The 27,932-nt window shown below is 41.3% G+C and overlaps 1 protein-coding gene across 1 annotated transcript in view; it reads left to right on the top strand.

Annotated features, from left to right (window-relative positions):
* Positions 1–27,932, top strand: part of LOC121962891 (uncharacterized) — a 326,081-nt gene that overhangs the window by 21,319 nt on the left and 276,830 nt on the right. The window contains exon 3 of the mRNA XM_088074350.1: positions 4,997–5,114. The gene's annotated coding sequence lies outside the window, so the exon portion shown is untranslated. The remainder of the gene's footprint in view (positions 1–4,996; positions 5,115–27,932) is intronic.

The following is a 27,932-nucleotide window of genomic DNA, read 5'->3' as shown; positions in this document are numbered from 1 at the left end:
GCCAATGTGAGCAAGTAATGTGTTTATTATTTTTATGCCTTCGCTCTGGCAACCGGTATGGTTAGAGACATTATGTTTTTGGGTTGTCCATTTGTTCAAACGTCCCATTCTGGTGAAAAAGGATGGGAATTGTTAATGTTTGTTAATACTGATACTATTATTGAGGTTCCTTAACATCTTTATCAATACTTTCTATTATTTTGTGGAAAGACAAGGCAACATTTAAAAAAAAGTGTAATATTTTGGTTTATATACTTTGTATTTTTAAGACAATCAGAGCTCATGAGAGAACATTAAACAGGTTGTAATTCCATCTCTACCATCCATTTTATATTGCTGGGAAAACTCATTTTTCACACAAACATCTGTGTTATTCAAGTTTCTTGCCAAAAATGAAATGTTCTATCGATCCCAATCACAACTGGTGAACGTGATGTCTGAAGAGCAACTTTCAGGAATGTCTTCAAGTTTGGCACAAACGTCCACTTTGACCAAATGGCAACCTTAAGGCTAAAGTCTAAAGTCAGTCTGCATTGGCAACCATGTTAAAATGCCCAGCTTTACAGCAGAATTTCAACTTTCATGATGTCTGTATGTGCGTGAATTTTCATAAAAAGCACCAGCTTACATTTTATTAAGGCTCAGAGTTTTGTATATTTATGGGTGTCCAATAGGATTATGACATAAAGAAGTGATGACATTCATGTTCAAGAAGTCAAAGGTCAACTTCACTGTCACATCATGATGTTCTGCAAAAAAACAAAAATCTAAAAAACACTTTTCTGGCCATTATGCAACACCATAACTGAGGCACAGAAGTATATATAATAGGGGGTCGGTGGCTGAGTGGATAAAGCAGGCACCCCATAAATGAAGGCAGTGTCGTTGCTGCAGAGGCCACAGGTTCGACTCCCGTTAGAGGCCCTTTGCAGCATATTCTTCTGTTTTATGATGAAGTAAAAAACATTTTCTGCTGCTCTGTGTTTGGTAACACACCATTTTACCTCTAAAATGAGACTTAACAAACACAAGCTTGTATCAGTGCTGCAGTTTAAAAGGTAGATTTTTCTTTGACTGTTGTTAAAAACTTTTTTTAATGTTAACTTTGTCCAGGCGAAGAAGCAGCTCTTCCCCCACATGTTGCAACCTTTCCTTGCATGCAGAAACATGTTGATCTCCAGAGGACATGCAGAATGAGAAGAGGTTATTTCTGAGAGGATGACTGCACTTTCACGTCTTTCCAGGCGAGCCAGGGTCAGCTCAGGATGCCCGCTTCGCCCTCGTTTGGCTTAAATGCCGAGTTTTGTGGAGCCTATCCGTGTTTGCCCACATACAGCTACATCATATACCTCTGTGAGCTTCTGATCGCGCCGCTGCCAAATTGCAATCAGTGGGCAGGCGTCCACATGAGCTGCCATTAGGCCGCGCTGCGGCAAGTTAGCGGGCCTGCCGATGACTCACCCAGCGCGTTTGACTCCTGAGGAGGCAGTAAAAGCTGTAATGTGGATTTTAATGTGCTCTAATGATCTTTTGTATGTCTTGGGTACTTTTCTTTCCGGCCGAGCACCGTTGCGCTCGTGTTAGAGTCGCGGTGTCTTCAGCCAGCGGCATCACCTGTAAAAATGACCACGCTAATGAGGATGGTGATGGTGTTGATGATGTGTCAATGTGACAAGCTGCTGCATAATAATGCCCTCGCTAACCTGGTAACCTCGTTTATCAACCCAGGCACGGTCGGTTATGTCAGCGCGAATGCATGATAATATAGAGCGTGATTATACGCTGATATCATGCACTGCTTAAAGTGGCAGTGGTTTTATTGTAACATATCTGCACTGGCTGAAAGGTTTTTGACCAATACCAGTACATTAAAACACTCCAGAGATCTGAATGTGAAACTTGGACTTGGTTGGACTTTGAACTAAAAAAAACAGACATCAGTGGAGCCAAGGGGATCAATCCTTGTGAATTTGGTGAAGCCAAAATATTTCCTCTACAGCCACCACGAGGTTGACATTGTTGTTGACATGGAATTTGGTACAATTTGGGCCATTTATGGATCCCGGGGGTCAACATTTCCACCTGTCCAGTAAAATATGTCAAAATCTTGAGGCTGAATTGGCACACATTTTGGTTTAGATGTACATGTTTCACAGAGGACAGCTGATAATGGTAGTTGTCTTACTTTGTAACTTTTGTGCCCCCAGGAGGTCATAATTTCTTCATCTTAAAGATGAATTGGCACAAACTCTGGTAGAGAAATTGCTGTTTTCCGAGGATGAATTTGGTGATCCTGACTTTTCCTGCAGCACTGGTGGGAGGTTGCGGTTCAGAGCGAAATGTCTCCACAACTGTTGGATGGATTACGGTGCAATTTGCCTTTCTGTTTTTTTGGCGATGGTTTGACTTTGCATCTATACCACAGTCAGGTAGGCTTAATTGCTGAATTTTAGGGGAACTGACTGAATTACGTCGGTATGATCGTACACCTGTTACTTTAAATCTTTAGTTGACACATCTGTGTACCTGCAGATACATCCAGGTGAGACGGTGCTCTGCCTGTGACGCTGATCACAGCCACTTCAGACTGTATGGCCGTCCGATGTCCCACATGTGGGCATGACATTTAAATATTTCTTCTTTGAAATGGATAACACTTTATTTTATTGTAGAGTGGTGTGCCCGTATTGCTCTACTCAGCATGGCCTTGCCTCGCTCTATTTTTGTGCATAAACACAAGGTTTATGGCCAATAAAAAGGCGCTGAATACAGGTATTTATCTATATTTTAAAACCTAGACGAAGCAGGGTGCAGCACATTGCTCCACTTTGTGATCCTAAAAATTCTTCCTGAACTTTTACCCAACAGCTGGAAGATTTTACCTTTTTTTTTTCTTACAACTTCAGTTACAGTTTTGTTATTATAAAGAGAGTGAAGTAGTAAAAAACAAGGTGCAATTACTGAATTCCATAAGGTCAAATATAAACAGCACCCAACCTTATCATCATTTCAAAATATCAGTTTATCCACTGTTTGGGTTTATGTAACAGTTCAGTTTTATTTACAATAAGCGTTCCAGTCTCACAGCAGCCAACGTTGCCGTAGATTATTGGCCTTGTCTGAAAATGAAACCATGTATTTGTGATCCGTTTATTAAGAGATACGTGTAGAGTAGGAACAGTTAAGCTCAGGGCGACGTAACGCCGGCCGTATCCTGTTAACAGTGTGAATAGTGAAGCCGGTGAGCTCAGGCTGCCTCTCTGGCAGTCCTCGAGTCCAGATCAATGGGACTCTGATTAGCGCGGGCCAAAGGGACACTCGTGATTATTACCAATAAAGGGAATTAGATCAATGATTTTTTTTTTTCCTTTTTTAGTCAGAGGACTTCAAAACCTGCAGCTTGATCAAATTTAAGATCAAGTCATCAGTGGAATTGCAGTTGATTTATAAATAAGATAATTGCCCCCCCCCCCCTCCTCCACCAGCACCACCTCCCTCTGCTCTGTTTCTGCTCTCGCTTGCAGTCCGACACTTTTATTGCTTAGTCAAACCTCCTCCTTCCATTTTTAAATTGCCTATTGAGTGGATATCTCTGCGGACTTGCCAGCCTACCATTAGTATCACCTTCATGCAGCTTCTTTGCTTCACTGAGGAAATGTTTAAGGTATTTACTCTGCGTAGAGAACATCGCCATGTAATTTAATTGTCAAATGATACAAATCACAGCCGTGTTTACGTACAGACACACTTTCATTACCCCAAGGCACATAAAATCCATTCAGAGCCCATGATAACATGTCATAAATGCATCTCAACATCTATAAACAAAAGCTTAGTTTATGAATTTCAGGAAAAAATAGAATTTATGACAAAGGTATAAAAATAAGCAGCCAGAGGTTTAATGTTCTCCTGTGGGGATCAAACCTGTGACACCTCAAATTGAACTCACAGACTGTCAGTCAGGTGCTTTTCTCCTTTGTACCAAAAAAAAAAAGACTTCACCGCTTTCTAAACTGTAAAGGTGTTGTCATTTTTACATTTAATTTTCAAAGGTAGAAAAATACCTTTCAACACTTGTCACTCGAGAAAAGCAACAGTTCTGCTGTTTGTGATTCGTACCGCAGCATTTTTTCTCACCACGGCTCTACGCAGGTGATAATTTCGTCTCGTGTGTTTGATGTTTGTGTTGAATGAAACATCACCTCAATTGTTTTTTTCCTGTCATGGAATATTATCTCACAGCAGATATTGAAGTGGCAAAAAAAAAATGAATAAAATGTCTTTTCACATCTTTCGTTCAGACAAGATATCCAATTTCTATGTTTTTTGGGATGTCCCCCTCTCTGTCTGTCCCATTCTTGTGAACGCTGTATCTAAAGAACGCCTTGAAAGACTTACTTTAAATATGGCACAAACATTCACTTAGACCTTACAATGAACCGATACGTTTTTGGTGATCACAGCTCGAAGATCCAGGACGCTGTGAGCTCATTTTTCTCATTTTTGTGATTGCAATATCTCAAGAACACCTTGAGAGAATTTTTCTATTTCAATTTTTTTGGCACAAACATCCACTTGGACTCAGTGATGAACTGATTACACGAGTGTGAGGCTGTGTGAGTGACAGGCTGTCTGCGAGGTGTCACAACAGTCTACGGGTTAGTTTCACGCGTTGCGTGTGGAGACGGCTGAAATGCTGAACTTGAGGTTTTAAAATGTAATTTCTCAAGAACGCCTTAAATGACTTTCTTCACATTCAGCACAAACATCCAGTTGAACTTGATTTTTGTGCTCAAAGATTACAGGTCGCTGTGACCCTCGGTATGTCTCATTCTTGGGAAAGTGATTTCAAAGAACACCTTGAGGGGCTTTTTTTTTTTCAAATTTGGCACAAACATCCAATTGGACTCCACAATGTAAACAAATTGATTTTGATCGTCAAGGATTTCTTTTCTTTTAATTATCTTTAATTATCTTTTTTTCTTTATGTGGATAGGACAAGTGTGAAAGGTGGAGAAAGGGGCTGACATGCGGAAAAGGGCAGCAGACTGGACTCGAACCCGCGGCTGATGCAGCACAGCGAGCAGATGTACATGGGCCGTCCGCTTTACCAGGTGAGCTACGCTATGACTTATTATAGTGCACATAATATCTCAAAAAAGCAAAAGTTTCTTCAAATTTGGCACAAACGTCCACTTAGAGTCAAGAATGACTTTATCAGAATTTGGTGGTCAAAATCACGAGAATTCAGCGATAAATTCATACGCTAATTACGACAAAATTTTGCACATATGTCCAATAATATAAAACGTGGAAGTGATTACTTTTTATATGCAAAAGGTCAAAGGTCAGCTTCACTGTTACATCATAATGTTCAGCAAAAACACTTTTCTGGCCAATAATCAGCGTCATATCTCAGGAACAGAACAGGCGGCATTTGGTCAGATACTGAAATGGTGACAAATCTTTGGTTTCCACCTTGAAACTGTGCTGATTATAGAGAACTTCCCTGCTGCTGGTGGGAAGATGTGCATTCATATTTTGGTGCAGCTTGATTTGTGTGTGGAGGCAGGCTGTAGTTCTAGTTTCTCTGAAGTGCGTCATCCACGAGTTTGTCTTTGTTGGGCAGGTCCGCTTGTTTTTGCACTTAGATACCAACAAACCACCTGTCAGTCATGCAAAATGAATCACATCTTTGTCTCAGTCCTCTTGTTTCTCAGAGAAAGTAGTATTTTTAATAAATAATGTGAAAAGTCAAGGGTTTAGATTTCACATTTCACAAAAATACCAGTAAATGTTAGTAAATTAAATACACGCTTTTGACAAGACATGAGGTGAAAGTCCAGTCCAACACAGTTAAAAATATTTGAACTAAATGAAAATCTAAATGAAACAGAGCTAAACCCAGATTGGCGTCAGCAGCAGCTCTCCTAATTCAAATGAGGTAACCCTGCTGAGTGGAGGCTTTCCAGTTCAGCTGCTGCAAACTGGCCTGATTGGACGGATTTCAGTTAGTCTTTAGCGATGGGAGCCAATCAGGACCGAGTCCAGCTGTGATGCATATCTTGGATTTTATCCGAAAACTGCCTGGAAAGAAAGCAAACACTCAATTGTGGCTCTCAAACACAATCAGATTTAACAATGCTCCTATTAAACATCTGTTATCGTATATAGAAAGGGCCATACTGCTGGTGCTGTTTGTTAGTCCGCAGAGAAAATACATGATTTTACAAGACTGACGTCCACAGTTTTTAATTTGGATTTCACACCTTTGTGGTGGTGAAATTTACTTTGATGGGGCGTCCTCAAACTCACCCGGGGGAGTGTGCGCCCCATATAGTGGCCCGGGTAGTCTGTCTACTAATTAAGGCAGAAATGCCCCCAAAAATCCAAAAAATGAAGTGTACTTTGATTTATGTTGATTTTATAATGGTGAGAAATAATGCTGACATTGTACATTTCTGCAAACCAAGAAAACTTTCCATTTCTACATTTTTATGTAGCAACTGGTTTGAAAAGTTTTTAATAAGAAACTTTGCATTTTAACATCGTGGTTGTTATGTGGTTATGTTTAGGCACAAAAAGCACCAAGTTCTGGTTAGAAAAAGATCATTTTTTGGTGTACAATACCCATTTTTGGTGACAAAAGGTTGACTTTCCTTCTGGAGCATCTATACCTGCAAAATTTGTAAAGCAGTGATTTTACAACAATGATTTATTACTATACTCTGCACAAAAATGAATTAAATACAATATCACAAAAGAAAAAAGACATCACTTTAGAAATTGTGATTTTACATGTATGAAATACACAAATGTAACATCTGTGGTTTGCAGAAATGTACCATGCAAGTGTTTTTTCTGGGCTGAAAATCAACTGGCTTGGGACAGATAAACATTAGCTACTGGTCAGACTGGTTTAAGTGAAGCTGTAAATGTATTGAACTTTGTGGTGTAGTTGGCTGAAGCCTGCAGTAGCGCTGGTACAGTCTTTTTTTCTCAGTTGTAGCTGATACAGCTGCCTCCTCTCAGCCTCACGAGGCAGAATAAATGGCCACCGGTGCAGCTACCTGCTCCTCTCTGTGATCGTCGGTATCATCTCCTCCGCTCGGGGACTAGTTTCACCTCACTAACAGCTGAGACCCCCCTCCTGGTGTTTACGTGTGTAAGTCACCTGGAAACCTCGTGTAGTGGAGGTATCAGCGGGGCGCAGGTTGCACTCTGAGCCCCGGGGAGCCGCAGTATTGCGAGGGGAGGGGGGCGGCGGCGCCACATCCTCGCGGCTCAGATGGGATTACAGGTTGCTAACACTTGATGACACAAGCTGTTTCCAACATCTCGCCCACCTTGTGCGCTCAGCACACACACACACCCACGTAAGCTGCCGTTCACGAGCACTGAACCCACACACGTGCTAACTCGCTCATAAAATTGGAGTTGTGTGTGCATGCATGCTGGCTTGACTTCTTACATGAATGCATGCACACACACACACACACACACACACATGCACACTGCACACACACAGTGAGCAGACAAATGCGTACATAAAATTGTATTTGTGCTGGATGGAAGAAAACAAGCAGACAAGCATGAGTGAACGAGTACAACTGAATTGTCATACACACATTAAACACACATACACACAGAGGCTACACAATGTTGTGCTCAAAATTGTTGCGTGTTTACACGCGTGAATGTAAGAGAGCAAGCATGCATACACAAATACACCTCTGGTTCCCCCACATGCACACACACACACACACACACACACACACACCCGTCATACACACACTGGATAGCAGCTCATCTCACTAATGGAATCAGTGTGTGATGTTACACTGATATGCACCACTGTACAACTTGTTCATGGCAGTATCAGTGTTTTTAATTGACCCTTTTTATGAAGGCTGGGCTTTAGATGATTTACGTTACAGTGGGAGGGTTTGATATGAATTACATTTCAAGTCTAGGAAGAGAGAGATTTCTAAACTCTCAAAGGTAAATTAGGTAGAAATATTGAATAAAAAAATAGCTGTCAGTGTTTCCTACAGAGCTAGAATCTGTGTTTGGCAGGAGCTGACGGGCATCCATCAGCATCTTTTTTACGTGAGTGAGTTCCTTTGTGATCATTTTGTAATTTTTGTTCTGAGTTAGGATGTTTTTGCGGTTCAGTGAACGCAGCACAGGCAGTATTCTGCAGCAGTTTGTTGTGTTTGAGTCAGAGGTTTGAGAACTGATCATTGATTAGTTTGTGGTTGCATCAATCAGACCTGATCAGATCAGATTGATGAATTAGAGGAGCGGCTGCTGCAGCGAGGAGTGAAAGCAAACTTTTTTAAAAAATGCAAACTATATATAAATTAATGAACGGTTTAGTTTCATTTTTACTGCGCCCTGTGTTGTCCTGCTCCGTCTGTGCCTAGAGTGCACTGTGCGCTCCTATAACTTAACTAAATATATATATATATATATATATATATATATATATATATATATATATATATATATATATATATATATATATATATATATATTCTCCAACAGCAATCTGAATGAAGCTACAGAAATAGGGGATTAATAAGTGGCAGCAAATGCTGATATCATGGGGGGCTGCGACAAAAAAAAGTTTCTCCAAATATTGTGATAACATCATCACTGTGAACTGTTTTGACAATAATAATTTTGAAGAGTAAATCTGATATCAGGCCAGCCATTCCTCATTTTTTACTGATAAATAACTAAAGCTGAAAAATGTATCAATATTGAATTGATATTGGGAAAAATTTTGGATATCCTGAAATCAGAAGTTTAATCTTTTTGTGGTTTTTCTCCAGTACAGCGATGTGATTTTTATACTTACCACCTTGATGTAGCTCTACTATAATTTGCCTTTATCTACTTTTTATTCATCGAAATCTCAGTCTATAAATATTTTTTGAAAACACCAATAGTCCAGCACACTATTGTCACAATATTGAGGTATTTAGTCGAAAATACTGTAATATTTGATTTTTTTCCATATCACCCAGCCCTGTATGTAACAGCATACCGTGGCTGCAGAAAATTCTCAGATCTGATCGGCTTTCAGGTGTAAAATGTGCACAAAGATCTTTAAACAGAGAGCCATGTATGAGCACATGCAGGATGTATGAAAAGATATGACCTCGCTAGATTTAATGACACATAACATTTAATAAGGACACATTAGGGATTATTTTACCGTATTTATAAAACTATCCGAGTGCATAAATTCAGGCGCAACAAAGTTTAATGACCTGCGCTCACCTCGGCTTGGCCGGCACTGCAGGTCTCACTCGCAGGGTAAATTAATTTTCTCCTCTCCGTCTCGTCTCTCTCTTTCTGTGCCCAAAGTTATTTAATATCCACTCGGATTCGGATTCATTATTACCTGCTCGCCCCCCCCCTCCGCGCTCCTGCCTGGCCCCTCCAGACACCACTTTGAAAGACCACCGTATCTCCGAGGCCTAATTAGAATTGAAAGTCTGCTCGTTTAGAATTGTCAACTCTCACCTCAAGCCTGGAAAACTTTGCCTTGAATTTCAAACATCCCCGGCAACACCGAGTGTAAGACACGCGTAACTTTGCATTGACCTTATTGACGCACGAGCACCAGCTTCTTTTTGTGTTTTTGTGCGTGTAAATTATTAAAAATGTGAATTAGAGCTCTGAGTAACGTCTTCTCTCTTGTACTTCCCTTTTTTCAAATGATACCGCGGAGGGTATTTTCCTAACTCAGCATGTGGCCGGTAAACATCACAATCCATCAGTCTTGGATGTTTTTTTGGGGGGGGGGTTGAGAGGTAGGAGGGGGGCGGCAGGGGAAAAAAGACGGTTTGTTTTCACACTTAAGGAAGACATGAAATAGAGTGTCCTTAACTTAATCACCACCTTGTTTTACTACATTTGCATACATTTACATATTAATTGGACCACCGATTAAAATTGGTTTTGTAATTTTAATTAAGTGTCCACAAAGGTATATGATTAGCACTGTTTAAAATACAGCCTGACATAACTAGACGCAAAAAAGCTCTTTGCTGAGGATTTTTTTCCCCTGCACCCCCCCTCCCTGACACCTCTCTTCCCCCTTTCAGAGAGGAGGGGATTACTTACAGGGAAAGCCTGTTTTATGATAGCCATTTTTTAAATCTGCAGTAGATTAGGCTGCCATGGAGACTGAAGGGGCTGCGGCGGGGGGCGGGGCCTCCGAATCATTGAGGATATTTAAAGATTCATATATTTTAAGGTGGTGTTTTAGTGGCAGGAGTTGGTAAAGAGCCGCTCTGAGTGACATGTGAATTAGGCTGTGTTCACACTGTAGCTGAAATGTGGTCGCAGTGCTTCTTTGTCGTGTCACGAGTTACAATGATCATGTGACGTGTGAGGTGATGATGGTCCTATGGACCTGCAGCTGGGAATCCCTAAAAAGGCTATTATTTTGCAGAAAAGTCAACATGTTAGCTTTATTTTTCCAGAACTCTTGACTGTGCCTCAGTTTTAGCATTGAGCAGAGTGTCACTCACTGCTGCGTGTTCAAGGTGCTCACAGTCATTTTCAGCTGGTCAATAGGATCAATATCATAATATTAATAGGGATTTTTCCCCACTAACATATCATAATATCCCCAAATTACATGTAAATTAACCAATTTATTTATTTATACCTCTTTATTTGTTTATTTATTTCTCTTTATTTATTTATGCCTTTTTAAAATTTTATTAAATTTTATTTTATTTATAAGCGACCATGAACATTTTAAAACATAAATGTATATAATACACACAATTTCCAAACGGGGTCATTGGTGCACTGTGGTACTTAAACAAGTAGAGATACAGCAGTGCATAGAAGTTTTTAATCCATAAACTTGTTTGTTGCATTAATTATTAAAAAATATAAAGAAAAAATGGATATTAAATGCTATTCATAATAATAATAATAATAATAATAATAATAATAATAATAATAATAATAATAATAATAATAATAATAATAATAACTTTATTTATATATCACCTTTAAAAACAGATGTTATTTCTTGGCTTCTTTTACATTGATTTAAAATTACTGCTAATAAAACATTATGAGAGATTTTTTTACGACCCTGCTTTTTAAAATGACGGACAAAAAGAAAGAAACTTCTGACTGATTCTGATTTCTGATTGTAGCATGTTTACACCGGGGGGGTCTGTGAGAAACGGTGTTTAAATCTCGTCTACTTTACAGACGTCACACTGACAATAATGATGACACGTATGCAGTCTGTGTGTCTTGACTTTGTGTGTGTTTAGTGTTATTAGCGTGGAGGCCGCTCACCCTTTTTTAAAAGTGTCACGAAACTAAAGCGTTAGCCCGCAGCGTGCCGGGGACATATGGATGATTTTGGGGATCCTGTGCGTCTTCATGTTGTGTTCCGCTCTATATGTGTACAAGCCTTCAGCTGGGAAAAATTTGAGAAGTTTTCTCTCCCACACTCTTAATGAGCGCAGCTTTTGCCAAGTGAAATGGCCTGACATGTAACAGAGAGAGACTCGCGCACCATTTTTCTGATGCAATTACAGCAGAGTCGGGGTATCATACTGGGGACTTTTCAGAAACGTAATATTACCTCATTTTGTCTTTGGTGTGGTCTGGAAGGTTTTTGAGAGACATTTGGAAGCATTTTACTCATAAAATACTTAACCATTTAAGTGATAGGATACTGTTTCCTGGGCTCTGTCGCTGCTGCCAACCACAAAAGATTGAAAACTGAGGGGAAAAAGTACAGTAGGTTGGTACATTTTTCCCCTGTCATCTATTATGCCCCTTCTTCGTGTCTTCCCCCCCCACAAGAGTCAACAATGCTTTGAAATTTATAGAAAACCGGAGCTGCGAGTTGCCAAATATCACGTTTCCTTGTGCATGTTTCAGGTTTTCTTTACTCCGACTCTGAGCCCATGTAGCTTTCAGCAGACAAAAGGAGGCCTCTTCTTCCCTGGGTGCAATATGTCCGTAATAATGCCTGGCATGGAGCAAGTCGTCTCATTACGAGCGCTCATACCCACCTCTGTGATGACGAGCCTCTCTGTCATCCAGTCCAATCCTCAAAGCTGTCTTTTGGGAGCCCTCAGAGTTATGGCATTAGTTTTGCTTTCTTCCCCAATCCTCCCTCCCTCCCCGTCTTAAATTGCCGCTTCTTGAGTTACTAAGCTGCCCTAATAGGTACAACCTGCGCCGACTCCCTGTCCTCAGATGGGACGTACCTCTCCCGATTGCTGTTTTGCGGGCAGAGGATAAAGAGCTATCCCACGATGCACCCTGTCACACGCGATGCCGGGGCTCGCGCGGTGATTTCGCCTGGCTCCCGAACACCGTCCTCAGCGCCAGAGATTTAAATGTGTTTCCTATTTCTTTGCTTCGCTGTTGACATCAGAATGTTTCCAACCTCAGTGTTTTGTGTGTGCATGTAACCCCCACCCCCACCCCCGTCCAACCGTCCCTGGAACATCCAAAACACACACACACACACAGACACACAGACACACACACACACACACACAGACACATGCATGGGACACTTACATAATTACACACAAATACGTGCATGCAGAACACACAGGCATCTGCAAACACACTTACAGTCACAGTCAAATAAAGCCACATGCATGCAGAAACACATGCAGGCGGGGTGATCATGAGACTTTATTGAAACAGAGAGTTTGCATGTTGCCAGCAGACACTGCGGAGGCCGCCACATCCCACAGGTCCTGGAGCTCGTTTATAGCACCCCAATCAGCGTGCCAGCACTCTCCGCGGATGCCGACATTTTTATTGTCGTAAAGGAGAAGCAGCCGTTGATCGCCAGGTGATCGGTGTAGTTTTATTCCATCATAAACTAAGGTCCTTGGTTACTCTAGGTCTCTAGTTACTACCAGGTGTAAACAGAGTCATTGTTACCTCTGGTGTCTCCCTGGGGACTGTGGATAATCACACCTCTTCTCACCAACCAGCAGGCAACTTAGGGATTAGGAGCCAAATGATCTACAACTTGTGGCATCAGGTTTCTAGGAGCATTGACATGCACACTTAGGGTGATAAAAGTTGCACTTTAGGTGTGTTGACAAATTCAGTGAGAATCTAGAAGAACTTTGATTTTGCAGCAGAGACAAATGAGATCACACCTTCCTGCTTTTCCTGTCAGACCTCCTTTTTCTCTCTAACCTTCACTTCTGACTGCAGGATCAGTTTAGCTGTAATGAGTGAATACTAACCTGCAGCCACTCAGGACTCTTGTTGTGAATTTGGTGTTAGACGTTGATTATTCTGCATGTTTACACCTGTAAGAGGGCGACATGAGTGCAGCACGACAAAGAAATCCAGGATGCCACCTCCACGCTCCCGCAGGCCCGCGGCGTGAGGGCGATGCTGAGTGTTCTGTACAAATCACAGACGCACGCCGCACACTGTCAGGCCACATAGGTGGCACGGGTGATAAATACGGCTCCCCTCCGAAGCCTGAGCATTATCATAAATAAAATAGAGTACAAACACCAGCCTTTGCGCACTAATGGAATTTGTCAACATGAAAGAAGTGTTATTGAGCTTCGCCGCTCCCTCTCTTCTCTTTGCTGATGCCTTGCCAAATACTTATCCCCTCTCTGGTGAGCATTTAGCGTTAACTCGCGGCAGCTCCTGGGAATTGCACGGGCGTAATGAAATTACCTCGGCACAAACAAATAGGGTCAAACTCTCAAGGAGACGAGCATTAGGGGCCGCATTTTGCTAATTACGCAGCGCGTTCTCGCCGCCGTCTTCGCGGAAGCTGCACTGGATAGCCGGGGATCTGCAGGACGCCACCATGTCCAATCCTGAGTAAACACGCCACCAGGAGAAGAGTCGGGGAAATTAAACTAAGCAAAATGGGATTACAGTAAACAACACCTAATATTTTGTCGATTTGCGGTTGATAATTAAGCAAATTTCATGCTGATTTGCAGATGGAGAGATGAGACACGAGCACAAAGCTCGGAGTGTATATGTTGTTTTGTAACGGACAGAATGTCAACGCCGTCTTCTTACCTGCGTAGCAAAGAGAAAACACATGCATGAACATATGAGTCAAATACCCCCCCCCCCCCCCGCAGCCGCGCTACCCTTCATCATAATGGCATTTCTTTACCATAACAATGCTATCAGATCTGTTTTCGGCAATTCGTCTCACCTGTGTTATCACTGCCAGCAGAGCAAGATATGCCATTACCTACATGACCGTGACAGAGCGTTTTGTAATTATTGAGCATGCCTCTGTGGTAATTACTTCAGTTTACTGAATTATAAAAGCTGGAAGGAGGGGAGAGAGGAGCCACGGCCCTGAGCCGAGACAGAAATATTCTTCCGGAGGCTGAAGAGCTGAGAGACTTTCCTTGGCAGCGGTATTATCACATACACTCATCTGCCAGAGATTGTTGACAGAAAATATGCCCTATCAGCAGAAATAACCACTCTTTTTTTCCTCCCGTTCTCCCATCGCCCCCCCTCTTCTCGTCGCCACCGTGCGCCCTGACAGTCTGACGAAAGACAAAGCTCCCCAGTGAGGGATATCAATAAATCAGAAAAAAAACAACCTATTTGGTCTCGTACATCAGCCTCGCTGGAGACGCCGTCACTGTTGCATGTTTTTATGTGTCTCTGGCTTTTGTTGGCCACCTACCCCGGCGCTGGTGACAACAGCTACCCAGTTGGTAATCTCTCTCTCTCACTGCCCCCCCCCCGCGCCTGAAACGAGCAAATCAAGGCTGGATTACGCCTGCTAACATGCTCATAAATTTGGGATTTATTCAGAGGTAAATTGGGATTGAAGCCTGGTAATCCCTCCTCAGTGAAGAGGCCTGTAAGCTCGCCGTTTTCTGTGCGTGTGGTAAACATTCAGACGGAGAATGGAGGTGCTCGTTTCAAAGAAAGACAAAACGAGGCTGAGAAACATGTCAACATTTAAATAATAGCCGGAATAATTGAAAAGCCAGTAATCAGCGTCAGCAAGGAGCTTCCCCTGTTTTCTACAGCTGCTGCCTTTTTACTATCACCACTAAAGACAGAATTAAACCATGAGAGAGGCCACCAGGTTCTTGGCCAAATGTGAGGAGAAGCTGCCTCCCCCAAACTGTTGCCACAAAGCTGCAAACACACTATTGTCTCAAATATTGCATGCTGTTGCATTAACATTTTCTGTCACGAGAACCAATGGGTCTAGCACTTCAAATGAAAAACAGACTCCAAAATTGTCAGTTCAATTCAGAGGAGAGGACTCTCAGGCACTGCCACTCTCACTTCCTGCAACTTTGATGGAAAAACAATGTTTTAGGCTCCAAACAAGGTCAAAACATCAAATGCTCTTTACTATATTTGAATGCACAAATGGTCATTCGGTCTGTTTTAAAAATTTTTGGCAATTAATTTTTTAAAATTTAATGTTTAAGCCTCTTTGTCAGTGACACCTGTGGTTGGAGACATTTTCGGGTTGTCCATCCTTCCATTCATCGTGTGTACACACTTATGTCTGCCGGACAATCCTGCATCCCTTTAGTTGTTAATCTGATATCTGTAATTTTAGTGCGATATTGTTATCATGCGTTAAGCTGGCAACATGATTTTTGACATACAAATGAAGGTTGTCTTCTTTTTCTCCCTCTAACACGAGGTCAAAGGTGATCTTATAGAGGACTAGTGCCTTGCACAAGGACACTCCAGCATGTTGTGGAGGGGATTGAACCCTTCTCTCCCTCCTGTATTATCTCCTCTTGAGCCCAGCTCGGGGGCGAAGTTCATCCTCCAGATTGCGGGTTATCCTCGTGGCCCTCGGCCCTCGTTGGCGCTGCAGCCTTCGGGATCAGAGTGGGTGAGCGCCGCTTCCTGTTAGAAACATCCCAGAGATTCAAACTGGCACCCGTCCAACCAACCAACTGGGCAGCTCGTCTGGCCTCCAGCCCACTGCTGCTTGTTCGCTGCTGCTAACAGGTATCGACGGAGCTGATGGGGCAAATCATCATCTGAGAGGTTTTTTTTTTGTTGTTGCGCCGCTTGGTTTCGCTCCCATGGCGCTCGGAAATTCCTCTTCTGGCCGCCTCCGATCCAGAGACTCCACTACCTGGAGGGATTTCCAAATGTCCAAATGCTGAAGTCGAAATAACCTCCACCTAACAAAATAAACCCCCCCAACCCTCGTCCTCCAACAACAGCATCAACACAGAGAGAAGAAAGGAACACGGACTAACTGGCAGTGAAGGCAATTTGTCGCTGGAGCTCGCTCCCCCTTCTCTCCTGCACCATCCAGATTTCCCATAAGGAATGTGCTTTGGTGTAATTCATCACCGGGCCCATACGGCAAACCGCTCGTTCTGGCGGTGAAATATGAGTCAGTGCGAGGAGGCATTTTCACACGGTAGCTGCGCTGAATGGGGTATTATTTTGGCAAGCTCCCATAAGATCCTCCAACACCTTTTTTCTGCTGTTGCAACACGCTGTTTATCAAATGTCTCTAGACACGGGAGGCGCACAATAAACATCAACCGGCGAATTACAAGCTTTGATTTCCGGCATATTACGGTGTCCCATAAATAAAGGTACTGGGAGAAAAACACAGCACTCCATCATGTTATAATAACATGCCTGTTTATGAAGATGGAGGATGACAACGGCGTACCTGCCTGCGAGCGTGAAGCTGAATGATAGTATTCACGCTCCGGGAAGGGACGCGAGGGTGTGCGACATGAATGTCACTCTGCTAATTAGCTGCCTCATGCGGAAAACTGCAGTTCGGTTTAAACTGTCAAACACACAGAAAGTAACTTTTTCAGGCATTTAGCAGATGTGCTCTTCCACAGTGTTAAGAAAGGCTTCAATTTGTGGACTTTCAGGTTGTAAAGAACCAATAAATAAAAGGACAAAGGTCACAGAGACCTGGCTATATATGTTATAAACATTTAAGTGGCTTTAGGGTGTGTGATGAAGTATTTGCAGAAATGAGTAGAAAAGAAGAAATAAACTGCTTATTTAAAAAAGCTCATGACAATTTAATTTAAATATGTCACTTTTGCTTCAGTTACTGCTTGCTTGCAGATTGCTGCTGCCCCTATTATTTCCAATTATGTCCAAACCCAACATCCCAGCCTAGGCATGGGGATCAAGTCTTGTGTGTCCGTAACGTAACATTACATCTCAAATATTCATGTCATTTAAATCAAATCCAGTGGTAAGCACGCCCAAACTTTGTAGCAAGTCCGGTTAGTTAAAAATCGTGATCGAATGTTGAAATCTGAGTTGAAATCAGCAGGATAAGAATGAATTAGCTAAATAAACGAGGTTTCATTGTGATGTGTTTGAGGTCAGTTCAGTAAAATGACCATTAGGCGAAGGTAATTAAGAAGTTGTCATGATGTGTTCAAATGTAGCATCAAGAAAATATAGTTTTTGGCGAGAAACTTGTGTCATATGATGCGTCGCAGTGCTCGTGCTTTTTTTGTTTTTTTAGTTTACTTCTTTCTACCCTTTGTTTTATTAAGTGAGGTAAGATATGACAGGTGACCTGACAAGACAGAGCTTAAAACACTGGGTGAGACGACAACATGAGCCATCTTTATTTTAAAGACTTTGGGTATGTGATGAAGAACGATGTGGACGTCAGCGATGAGTATTACAGCTTTCATAAACCTTTGATTTTACTCAGTCTGATTGATAGGAAACACAAAAAAATCTGTCACCCTTAAATTCCTCTAGCTGTTTTAGCTAATCAACAACTTCCTGGCAGACTTGCATGCTGTTTTCATGCAAACTTGCCACTTTATTGAAGTAGTTTTGAAGGTGACTTGACGGCGTTTTTCTGCAAGTTTCCAAATTGCAGTATAGAATGACAAGAGGTACATGCCATGCATTTTTGTGGCCTGTGTCTGTACACTAAAGAGACATCCAGTTAGTGGCTATTTACTTTACAAATTGACACAACTCCAAGAATGAAGAAGCACTCCTTAATGTCCACAATGCAGGTTTTGAGTAACATACTATCAAAACTAATGGTCTAATATGAAGAAAAGTGGGAAAAAATGATTATCTGGATAACCTGTAATTGTAGCCATTATAAATAGAGGCAAAAATACAGAAAATTTTGTTCCGGTATCAACGTTTCTGCAACATGAAAGCATAGTAATTCTACAAGCAAGGCCGCTTTGACTGTACAGCATGAGCTTTTGTCAGCGCAGGTGTCACTTTCTCCGCCACGCCTGCCCTGTAGACTTCCTCACATGGCATTAAAAGCAAAACACCTTCCTGTGATGACTCCGGGAGCGCTTCACGGCGTCAGCAGCCTCTCCTCCGCTGAGCCATTTTTCTCTTAACACTGCGAAGTTTAGGGGGCGAGTGGAGGGGGAGCGATCGAGGGGGGCATTTAATGCACAGTAAACAACTAAAGCACTTCAAGCCTTTAAATCCCGACAGGAGGAGAGAGAGAGGGAGGGAAAGTCGGATAGAGAGAGATGTGATGAGGGAGGAGGGGGGGGCGGCGGCGGAGCCAAGGGAGAGTCTCTTTCCCAGTGGGAGATGACAAATGCCATATGTCCTGAGCACAGCGCTTGTGTTAATCCTTGGCGGGTCCCGGCAGGCCCACATCCGACTCTGCGACCTCTGCACCCCCCCATCCACAAAACCTCTCCCTCTGCTTCCACGGGGCGGGCGGATCAGTCACAGAGGAGCTCGGGCCTTTGGATGGAAGCGTAAAACGCTCCTTTTCTTTAGAGTAAGGTGAGGAGAGCGCCCCGTCCCCACGAACTGAGACTGCTCAGGCAGATCTGGTGCTGTTATGGTCGGAGGTTGAGAGTTTTATCAGCTGAGAGGAAATGACCAACAACACTTTAAAGAGTGTACCAGTAGTTTTGCATTTTTTTTAGTTTTAGAGGTAATCCATCTACCACAGTGAACATTTCATCTCCTCTGATTGTAGTCTGTTAGGAAAACTCTTCCTGTTGTATGTCTGTCCAACTCATTCTTTGGAACGCAGTACCTCAAGAAAACCTTGAGGGAATCTTTTCACATTTGGCACAAACGTCCACTTGAACTCAACAATCAAGTGATGAGATTTTGGCTATGGATGGTTTGGATTTGGGTTAGTTTCATTCTTGTGCATGCAAACTCTCTAGAAGGCTTTGAGGAAGTTTCCTCAAATTTGGCACAAACATCCACTTTGACTCAGCGATGAACTGATTAGATTGTGGTGGTTTTAGGACAAAGGTCAAAGTCATTTTGAGCTTGTCTGTGTCATTGTTGTGAATACGATAGCTCTGTAGAACGCCTTGAGGGAATTTTTTTATATTTGGCACAAACGTCCACTTGGACTCAACAATCAAGTGATGAGATTTTGGCTATGGATGGTTTGGATTTGGGTTAGTTTCATTCTTGTGCATGCAAACTCTCTAGAAGGCTTTGAGGAAGTTTCCTCAAATTTGGCACAAACATCCACTTTGACTCAGCGATGAACTGATTAGATTGTGGTGGTTTTAGGACAAAGGTCAAAGTCATTTTGAGCTTGTCTGTGTCATTGTTGTGAATACGATAGCTCTGTAGAACGCCTTGAGGGAATTTTTTTATATTTGGCACAAACGTCCACTTGGACTCAAAAGGGACCTGATTAGATTTTGGTGGTCACAGGTCAAGGTAACTTTAAAGTTTTTCTTTCTCGTGAACGTGATATGTCAAGAAGACTTTTAGGGAGTTTCCTCAAATTTGGCACAAAGGTCTACTTTGACTCAGTGGTGAACTGAGTAGGTCTCATTCTTGTCGAGGCGATATCTCCGTGACAACTTGAGAGACTTTCTTCAGATTTCCTGCAAATGTCCACTTGGACTCAAAAACAAAATGATTAGAATTCATATATTTTTATGGCGTAAAGTTATGAATATTTAAGGGCATGGGAACTTGGGTGGCAGGATGATGCAAGGCATCTCCACAGCTCCACTTTGTTATCCAAATATGATCGCATCTGGCTCCAACAACTAAGATGGTGATGACTGAAATTCCAAACTTGAGGCTCTAAAACGACAGTCTGCAAACCTGCGGGTGATGTGACGGTAGCTACATCCATCATTTTGTGCAGTATATGATTTATACTCAAAGATGAAACATTAGAGTTTGGTGATCAAAGTTAAAGTGACCTCACAAAAAATGTTTTTGGCCATAACTCAAACATTTGTAAACTTATTTTGACAAAATTTCACACAAATGTCTCATAGTATATAAAGACACGTAATAACCAAAAGCTCATCTTCTCTGTGACATCATAATGTTCTGCAAATAGACTTTTCTGGCCGTTTATCAACGTCACAACTCAGGATTCAGAAGGAAATCCATTTTCTCGGGTATGGCATTGATGTGTGATAAGCATGTTTTCACACACTGATGTAAAGTTTAAGTGCAACTTTTGTTGTTTGTGGAGCCATACAGCAGTGAGGCAGTACAGTTTAAGAGGAGCATCTGCAACTTTGGTAACCAAAACATCGAACATGACCTCCCTTCAAAGAGATTTTCATCTGCAAAAAACAACGAGTTCCTTAAAGGTGGGAAGCCAATCTCAAAGAAGTAAGCTTTGGAAAAACTATCAGTAGTATTGTCGAGTATATACGTAATTTGCACTCACTGGGCTATAACATAAAAATCCATCGGTATAGCCCTTTAAGCATGGAATCCAAACTGGCTCCAAAACAGAGAGAAGTCTGGATTGTGCCAACGTCAGATCCTTTTCTTCTGTGTGTAGTTTACTGTCGTCACCTCGCAGGATTTCTGGATACAGAAGTTCAAACAGTTTCCTCTGCTGGCCACCAACAACCCAAATCACCTGAAGGGCTTTAAACATTTAGCTCTCTTATTTCAAATCAACTTAAAATGAGCAGAACCCTCATTTAGAATAAACTCCAGTCGGTCTTCAGCGCTGGTTAGAACAAATAGATTGATGACTCCAGTGTGTCTGCGTTTAGCCATGTTTTTAAGACTTTGACTGTTCCAGTCATTCGTCTCTGCTCAGAGCCTAAACAAAGCTCTGCCTCGGCCTTCGCTGAACCCTGAACAGCACCCAAACTGAAAACCTGGAGGCCGTTCAGCTGTAATGATGTGGTTAAAGAATGAACTTTCCTCACTTGCGAGCTGAATCAGCTCCTTACTGTACCTCCGTGAACTCACGGTCGCTAACTCTGTTTATAGCTGCACTGTGGCTCCATGCTGCAAAATAAACGGCATTAGTAACTTTATTTGACGGCTTTACTTTTAATATTGACTTATGATTTTCAAAATGTGTCCATGTCTGTATTTCTTCAAGATGATTTCATGCAGTTTAAGGCTGGATTGGTGAAAGACTAGAGCAGTGATACTGAACTTATGCCCCCCCTCCCCAAACATTATCTAATTCAAAATAAATATTAAGTGATCCAAACTGGGATTTTTTAATACTTTAAGTATGCAAAAGGTATCAGACAGCATAAAACAGCATCAAAGTAGAGCTTATATTTAAAAGAATGTGCCTGTGGAGGATCCCCTGCACCCCTGACAGATGTCCTAGTTAGGTTTCTAATGTCCTAAAATCCAAGGAAGGTCCTGAAATCTTTGAAATGCCCTAAAATCCTGGAAACGTCCTGAAATCCTACAAATATCCTAAAATCTTAGAAATTTCCTAAAATCCAACTTTAAGTTTTGTTCTGTTCTGAAATCATAGAAATGTCCTGTAATCCACCTTTAGATCACAAGAAATGTCCTGAAATCCTAGAAATGTCCTCACATTAAAAAAAAATGTGCTGAAATCATAGAAATTTCCTGAAATTCCTGAGACGTCCTAAAGTCCTCAAAGAGGGCCAAAGTCCTCGAAAGGTGCTTCAATTCTCGCCGTGTCCTCAAATCTTAAAAAAATCCTAAAACCCTTGAAACGTCATAAAATCCAAGAAATGTGCTAAAATCCTTCAAATGTCCTAAAACCCGTTTGGGTTTAATGTGACTGGCCTCCTGTCATTTAGGTGTGTCCCCAAAACAAAGCCAGTTGAGTATCCCTGAAATAGGTTGAAAGGGGTGAAAGGTTCAGGCGTCACCTGCATATTTTCCTCTTCAATCATCCCACCTTCTTCTTTATGGACGGCGAATGATATAAATGCAAAATGAGGTGAAAAATTGGTAATTAATCCGCTGTGGGTGACTCTGGCGAGGCATTACCCGGGCCTGCCCTGTTTGTCTGGCTAACATTAAGGGGCTAATTTTCAAAATCTAGCGTGCAGTCAATTTCCCAGGATGCCTCGGGGGGTAAAAGGTAGGGAGTGACAGGAGGGGCTAATTTTACCCGCCTTATTTACCCCTATGTATCATCCGGCGGCTCTCATCTGACAGCAGTGACGGCGGGATTGAAATTAGACCGACTGCGGCTGGCGTCGAGAATTTATGACGATGGTATTTGTTCGACGTGTGTGTGCGAAAGTGTGTGTATTCAGTGGTGAATACATCAGAGGAGAAGAAGAGGGAGAAAGAGAGGAGGCGCGGGGAAAACCTGGGGAAATACATCTTTTTAATAACAGTCAGTGAGGTTAATGCAGCTTACCTTGGAGTGCCGACAGCAGCAGCAGGAGGAGGAGGAGGAGGAGGTGAGGAAGGGGGGAGTTATTTGACAGGGGGGAGACAGACGGCACACAGAGAGATGTTTAAAGCCGAGTTTACCTACACGGGAGTCAGGCCTCGGCGTCTGATCGCTATTTGTTGTACAGAAGAGAAAGGCGGGGGGAGGAAGCGGAGGCAGAGGGGTGAGGAAGAGGAAAAAAAATCAAACTCTTAATACTATTGTGTGCCTATAACCATCTGTCACAGCTAGCCTGGAGATGAGACTGAGATTAGGAGGAATAAACGTCGGGGCCGCAGAGCATCGGTAAAGCCTTCAGGGCAACAACAACAAAAACAGGGAAAAAAAAGAAGAGAAACGAGCCGAAAAATAAAACTCACGGGGGACATTCTAATTCTGAGGCAGTCATGGATTACAGATTGTAACCTGCGCTGACAACGGGGGGGAAAAATGACGGGCAATATTACGGCGCGACTTGGAGGGTGCTCGATGATGATGTTGATGGTGGCGGTGGTGATGATGATGATGATGATAGCGGCGGTGATGATGGCGGTAATGACGGCACTCGCGCGCTTCCATCTTGCAAACAGAAATGAAAAGGTTTAGGGAGGAAGGACGGAAAGGAGGGAGGTGGCGTGGGGGGTTGAAAGGAAATAGTGTCTTCTTCTCCTCTCCCTCCTTCTCCCAGAATGCCGAGGGCTTAAGGAAAGGCATTTGGTGGCTCCTGAGGCATCCGCGGATCTCCCCTCCTTAAATTTACCGTGAAGGTTCTTAGACTCCCTATTCAGGCAGGATATTCTCGTTTATTGCTTTTAGGAGACAAACCTCACAAAAGCACAGTGTCACTGCTTCTGCGGCGCAGAGCCCTGCAGAATACCGCCACACAGAAAAGCTCTTTTTCTACCTCCCTGCAATTATTATGTTCAATATGACACAGAAAGCAGCACAGAGGCTTCTTAAGGTGCTTTACATTCGGAGAATTTAGGATCGCAGCATGACGCAAGAAAGCAGAATATTACATTTTTCAGAAAGGCAGATTTTCTTTAATTAATTTGCATCTACTGCTGTTGGAAGGATGTTTCTTCAACTCAGCGCTTATTTTGGGGCCAGAAATTGTGGGGCGTCTCCGGGAAGATGCCACTTGTGTATTTTTGGGGTCGACCGATATTGTTTTTTTCAGGACCGATACAGATTATTAATAGTTAATGAGACTGATAACCGATATTTAGAACCGATATGCATTTACAGTACAAATTAAAATCTTTCTGTCAATATTTAGAAATATAATGTAATAAATTAATAAATTGGATATAATAAATATAATAAATTAGAATAAAACAAACTCCGCAAGACTTTGTTTAAATGCCTTTAAAAAAATGTTTGATCAAAATTGAGAGTTTCAACATCTTTTACAGCAACTTTTCTTGTTGCAGTAAAGTCGTGTGAAAATTAGAATATCTCCCTGAGGTTTTACAGAGTAAAAGTTCCTCCCATGTTTACACTTTCTTTGCACTTTTTTAATTAATTAATCAGCAATCATTAAAACGCAGATACAGATAATCGTCAGAATGCCAAATATCGGCCCCAATAATCGTCCAGGCCGATAATCTGTCCACCCTTAGTGTCTTTTAGTGTGTTTGTGACCGTCTTTGTGTCCTGAAAAACATTTCAGAAGCATTTGTTTCCAAAAGTTAAACTTTTAAGTCTTCTTAAAAGCCATTTTCACCACATGGAAAGAGGAAAACAATATATTTGAATCCATATATGCGATTGACATTCAGTCTCTATTAGTGAAATGTTTGCCTGTTTTTGTTATTTAGAGAGGTGAGTTCATCCGTTAATTGATTTGAAAAAAATGTCTGGAAGGTTTCCATCTCTGACCTTTGACTGGTGTGTCAAAGTCGACATTTAAAACGTGGATCTCAGTTTGATGTTCGGCTGTTAAAACCAATGATCAGTTGGGTTGAGGTCATGTGACTGACCTCGCCGTTCGGGAGCGTTCCTCAGTTTGACCCCGGAGGTTTTCTCGCCTGAATGTGCACGTTCGCAGCTCCGCTGCACGTAACTTCTGCACTCCTAAATTTGGAGATCTGAGTGTAAAAAGTAGTTTTGGATGGATGTGAAGATCCTCACGCGTGTTTAAAGTTGAAGGTTTTCACTTTATTTTTATAGTCGTCATTTTATTTTATGTCCAATAAGTAAAGACATAAATGGACTATTGAGCTCCATTATTACAGCACGTTACTTTATCACTATTATACTTTATTAAACTTTTTTTTTTAACCATTAATGTGTGTAACTTTATTATGATAGAACTTTTTTAAACATTATTACAACAGTACTTTATGAAATCTTTCTACAAAAGCAGTTTATGTTACTTTATATTAATACCACTTTATTGCAACAGTACTTTACTTTATTATAATAGTATTTTTAAAAACTTTATTATAGCAGTACTTAATTTATTTTTTTAGTAGTACTTTAACTTTATTTCTAGTGCTTTATTTAACTTTATTATAACAGTACTTTATTCCACTTTATTTTTAAGTACTGAAGTTTATTATAACTGTACTTTTTTTGTCTTATAGCATTTTATCATTTTATTATAAAATTATTTAAATGTTTTTTTAAGTAATTTTTTTTCTTGGAATGAAACAGTACTTTCTTTCACTTTCTTAGACCCATACTTAATTTAACTTTAATAAAACATAAATTAAATACTTACTTTAAATTCATTATAACACTACTTTGTTTGTCTTTACCATAACAGTACTTTAACTTTATTTTAAGGTGCTTCATTAAACTTTAATGTAACTACTTATTTCACTTTATTCTTAAGTACTTAACGTAACTTCATTATAACAGTACTTTATTTGTCTTTGTTATACGAGTACTCTATATATCTTTTATTTAACTTTATTCAAAAAGATCTTTATTTATTATCAAAGCAGGATATTATTTTTGACTTTTTTGTAACAGTATTTAACTATATTATCAAAGTATTCCTTATAACTTTTTCATAACGTCATTTAACGTTTTTTTACAATAGTGCTTTATTTAACTTTATTATGAGTATCTTATTAACTTGAAATGTATCAGGATATAGACAAGAAGTATTGCAGTATTATTTATAGGCCATATCAACCAACCCAAGTTTAATGTTTAATTGATAGATGTTAGTTTGGTAAATCAGGATAAACGCAGGAAGAGATTTGAAGGTCAGCGCTCTCATCACGAGGGGAAATTACTCTGACTCACAATGAGTCAAAGATGAAACACACCTCAGAGCAGGAATCACAATGTGACTTTTACCCGCATAGAGCATTTGTTTTTTAGGACTTTGTATCAATTTATAAAGTTTGTGTCCACATTTATACACATCAAATAAAAACCTTAAATGTGAAGAAAAGAGCAGGCTGGACAAAACCCGAAGAGGCCGACCGGTCAGACAGTTTCCATCACCAGCAAAGGATGATGATGTGTCCACTCCTGTGGTCATGGGTGAGTCAGACCTGTCCCCCCACAGCCAGGGAGACAGGACGCACTCATGAGGAACAAACAGGACATCACATCAAACGTGCAGCGCACAGTTTTGCAGGATTTCAGGTGTTTTCAGCTGTTTTAGCAGCGTGACAGTACTTTTTTCCTGAATTTACTCGTAAATCGCCTCCCTGGGACAATTAAAGCAGGACTCTGTGACTGATTATGCTGGTTTTGGTCACTGCTGTGTCTCAGCGTGGTGGACAGCTAAACAGAGTGTGAGGTCAGACAGGGCTCGTCTCCTCCTACCCATAATTCCTCGTGTGTTCTCGGGTTGTTTTCTGCGGTTGTGAGGGAGTTCTTTCTCTTGGAGGAGGACTGACACTTGCATTTTGAGGCATTTCTGTCTCTAACCCCAGTGTGCACAACAGAGCGCCTGTCTGCAAGTGTACATGAGTGTGTGTGTGTGTGTGCGTGTGTGTGTGTATAGCTGCCCTTCCCACTGCCCTTGTCATACTGGTCCCAGTGCTGCAGGGCTTGTTGCTGGTTGGACAGCTCGGGTCAAGGTCTCCCCTCCCCTGATCTGACCGACGGGCTGTCACGTCAACTGCCCGACCACTGGCCGGGTCTGCAGGCTCGTCCTCACACACACACAAACACACACACACACACACACACACACACACACACACACACACACACACAAGCACTTTTTGCCCAATGACAAGCTCCGATAAACAATCGCATGCACACACACACTGTCTAAAACGCACACAGAAATCAACTGACTGTATCTATGCAGGAATATGCACGTACACTTACACACACACACACACACACACACACACACACACACACACACAGACACACACACTCGGCTCCCCGCCCTCCTGTAGATTGACAGTGAGGTTTATTGCTGCTAATACTCGCAGCTGTAAAGGCAGAGCCGCAGCATCCTAATGGGAAATGGACTCATTTCCTAACACGATGAGTACAAGGGTGCGGCGCACGCCCATATTTGGTCAACGGGGGCGGTTAATCTGTCTGACCTCCACCCTATCAGTCCGAGGCTGGATTCTCTAGTTTGTCAAGTTTTCCGTTTCTTCTCTGCTGCACAGGAAGTGATGTGGTTTAAAGCTGTTTGGGAATAAAAAGATGATGAAGAGCCGGGTGTTTGGGGCCTCACCTGGATCCTCAGACCCAAGTTTTCTTTTTTTTTTTTTTTTTGGCAATTTATTATTAGTAGTATTTATTTTACTTTTTTGGCTTGTTTTTTTTGATTGTTGAATTTTGTGATTTTTATTAACTTTAACCAACTTTAAGGACTTTAATAGTATAAAGTCATTCTATTTTTGCACATTTTTCCCCGTGAAGAACAACAAATGCACATAGAACTCATCATTTTCTGCTTAAAAAGTGAATAATTTTGTCAAAAATTATAATAATTTTTCATTTGAGGAACCTAACCCTTTGAAACATGAAGCAACATTAATAAGCAATGAGCAACTTAGTAAGAAATGTCCCACAAATCGCAAGAAATAAGTAGATTTAGAAATTGTTTTTAAAAAGTAATATTTATCACAAGTGCATGTGAAGTAATGTTGCAGAATTATTATAATTTTAAGCACTTTCTCCAGGTCATTTCATTTTTTGTTTGTTTTGTTTTGACTTCCTTTTTCATTTTTGTTTTTGTTAGTTTTAGTAGATTTTGAAGAATATTTTTTAAAAAGCTAGGGACTATTTCCTCATGAAAAAAGAAGAAAAGCAAAGGAAAAAAACTATTTATGAATATGTTACAAAATTACTTTACAGAATTGTATAC

Source organism: Plectropomus leopardus, chromosome 24, assembly GCF_026936395.1.
Source record: "Plectropomus leopardus strain MGB_pleo_1.0 chromosome 24, ASM2693639v1, whole genome shotgun sequence".
Lineage (NCBI taxonomy): Eukaryota > Metazoa > Chordata > Actinopteri > Perciformes > Serranidae > Plectropomus > Plectropomus leopardus.
The sequence above is the reverse complement of the archived record's forward strand: the minus strand, read 5'-3'. Positions and strand labels throughout refer to the sequence as shown.